This window comes from Monopterus albus, unplaced genomic scaffold (assembly GCF_001952655.1).
Source record: "Monopterus albus unplaced genomic scaffold, M_albus_1.0 scaffold197.1, whole genome shotgun sequence".
Classification (NCBI taxonomy): Eukaryota; Metazoa; Chordata; class Actinopteri; order Synbranchiformes; family Synbranchidae; genus Monopterus; species Monopterus albus.
The window spans coordinates 127,150-130,314 of record NW_018128077.1 but is presented as its reverse complement, the minus strand read 5'-3'; the positions used below and the strand labels follow the sequence as shown (position 1 = coordinate 130,314).

At 42.1% G+C, this 3,165-nt stretch overlaps 1 protein-coding gene across 1 annotated transcript in view; it reads right to left on the bottom strand.

The window, feature by feature from the left end:
* Positions 1-3,165, bottom strand: part of tns2a (tensin 2a) — a 51,162-nt gene that overhangs the window by 17,752 nt on the left and 30,245 nt on the right. The gene's annotated exons all lie outside the window — the stretch shown is intronic.

The following is a 3,165-nucleotide window of genomic DNA, read 5'->3' as shown; positions in this document are numbered from 1 at the left end:
TATTTGAGTTTGTCAGCTACTGCTGGGAATACCGTCCATCTAACACTAGGACAGAATTTCACCAGTATCAGACAGCAAGGCAGTGCAACTTGCTGAGGCCAGACAGGGGGAGGAAAACACAGAGCGACATTTTTTAAGAGCTACAATGAATTGAGCACAAACAGTGTCTGTAAGACTGCTTAGGTGGAGTGCAAAGTAAACACCAGTACAGCTGATGTCTGGGAGAATGTTTACAAAATGTAATGTTTGTACAAAAACGCACACATACTTCCGATTCCCATGTCTGTCACGGGCCCACAGGTCAACGAACCATGACCAAAGGAAGCGGGAGCTGAACAGCAGCCCTAATGAAGCGGGCTGAGGGCTACAGTCATGCTTACGTAACACTTGCAACACGTGGACACACACGTGTACACACACACACACACACACACACACACACAGCAGTGTTCTCATTACATAGCCCTTTTTGAACTGTTTATTTGGATACAGGAAAAGGGCAAGGGCTTGTGTATATCTCATTGTGCACGAAAGGGAAGTTACACAGGCCATGACCCTGGGGGTGTGTCACCAGAGTACATGCCTGTGGTACACTTTGTGTTAATCTTCCTTTCTTCCCTTCTTTCTTAAGAATCAAGCTCAGTCTCTTACTGTAACACATGCATAACTATAGCAATCAACAAGAAACCAGAGGAACAGATAACGACCTAAATTGAGATGTGATAGAAGGCATAGGAAACAGGTTCAGGTTGAATAGTGTCAAATGACTGGACAACGTTTTGACTGTGCCAGGCTCTAATTTCTCTTAAATCCTTCTGGCCGAAGCAGGCCAGCTTCACTTAGTGTGCTGTAATTTTCTTTAAAACAGAGCATGTGATACAAAACATTGTTTAAGTACTGCACATCTAAAAGTCCCTGTTTGACTTTACTGTAACATATGAAATTCATTTACCATGATAAACATATGGCTTTCAGCAGAGCTTTGTTCTTCATTGTTGGGTGGCTGGGTCTGATTTTGGCATCCTACCATAACTTAGTTCTGTCATTTTGCTAAACAACCCTCTAAATTTCCAGCTACCATAGCAAGAACGTACGTCCTTCTTGTCCTAGTTAAATACTTCTTTCATTCTCTTCACTCTTTGATATTCATTCAGAGAAAAAACACTGCTGTTGGCTCTCTTCTTCTGGGAATAGCCAACATTAACTGACAGGCTTTCTATTTTATTTCTACACTTCAGGTATTTACCCATAACATTTGTGCAAGGCAGCTTGTAATCACTGAGTAGACAGGTATCTTAGTGAAGGACACATTATTGCTCCAGGGACTGAATATGTAACATTTACAGACAAATGAAAGGAAAAAACAACATGGTGTCTTAATGAGTCTCCGGAACCACGTCAGTGCTTCTGGGCATAGACTATACAGGTTTCTGAAGCTCTATTAAAGTGATGAACCCTGTTCTTTCCAAAGTATGACCTCATTTGATGCTTTAATAATGGCAGTTAGAAGTGCTGTAACATGTTGGTCTGGGGAGTGACAGAATTTGAAACAATGCTCTTATAGGCAGATTTTTTTCTCCTGAGACATGGTTATAGCCGAGTTTACCAAGTTTAAACTGCTCCTGTCAGTTAATCACAGCACGTTGTTACTATGCGTTCGATGTGCACCAGCTTGCACTGCGAACCATTCCTCATATTTAGAATTCCTCAATGTTCAAATTTGTTCTAGTGAGTTTTGTTGTCATTTTCTCCTCATTCTGTAATTTGCTAAATAGATCTAGCCTTATTGTACATTCATGCATCAGACAGTGTCACCATTGAAGTGGGTATTCCCCTGACCACAAGGGGGATGCACTGAGCAAGATGCTGCCTGGCACACCACAATGAGGAGAAGAAGATGACAAATTACCAGGCTGGGGCTGCCTTCTACTGTAATGCACAGTGGCTGACAAAAAAATAAAATATAATAAAATAAAGGCTCGACTAGAAGAGTCTCAGTTGATTGGCAGGTCTCTCAACTAATGACTATTAGAGTATTAGGGGGGAGCCCTATGATTTACACCATTTTTATTTTCATCAGTGACCCCTCATGCCCTGTGGGTGCCCTCTGATCCCTCTTTCCAAGGTTGTGTTTGTATGTGTAAGGTTTGAAAGATGAGGGAATTTACCATGAAGGGACAGTCTATCAAAGTCTATAAAGTTGCATTATGGGAAATGCAGGATCACGTTTGTAGCTTGACACGCTAGAAAATAATAAGGCTGGACCCAAATATTCAACTATTCAGATATTCGTTCGACAACCACATACCACTGGTCGCCAACTTATGTCGGCCTTACACCGAACAACTTTTCAAGCAACTTCTATTCGCCGACAAATTTCCAACATCAGCATAAAATCATGACAGTCTTGCTACAGTCGTGTTGTGTTCGGGTCATCTCAATCGTTTGGTGTAAGGTGGTAATGTGAGTGGTTTTAAGTCAGTCTTTTTCTTGTCTTGACATTCCAATAAAATCTAACGTTTAATATTATTGTAAGTCTTTAGTCTTGGCTCATGCAGACAGTGACGTGAGCATCGTAGACAAGCAATCGGTGAGCTCTCTGCAGCACCTGTCATGATTCGGTTCCACTGCTTCCTGTCTGGCTTTTATTTTGACACTATTTCCTGTTTTTCACCTTAGTTCTGGTCTTTTCTTTACGTTCATCACTCACATTAGTTTCACCTGCTTCGTTGTTATGTGCACCTGTTTTCTTCCCTATTTAGGCAGCGTCCTCCCATGAGGACGCTGCCAGATTGTTCTAGACCCCAGCTCTGACTTTCCAGCATTTTCTCGGTTTTGGTATTTGTGTTTCTGACTTGGACTGTTTTTTGGATTACCCTGTATTGCCTTGCCCTCTTATTACGGACTGCTCATGTGTATCGGCTTATCGGACTTTCCCCTCGGACTACGCACTTTGGATTCCCCTGGATGTACGTGTTTGCTGGCTCTGACCTAGGACCGATACTGACCGTGAGTTTTTGTGTCAACCGTGTCTTGTATGATTTTGTTGGTAGTTTCAGTTCTCTTAATAAAGAGACGGTTTTTGTTAAACACTTCCTCGTCTGGCCATTTAATAGAGTTCACAATAACACTTTTCGGCCGCACTACGCGCGCCGTTTTCTGACA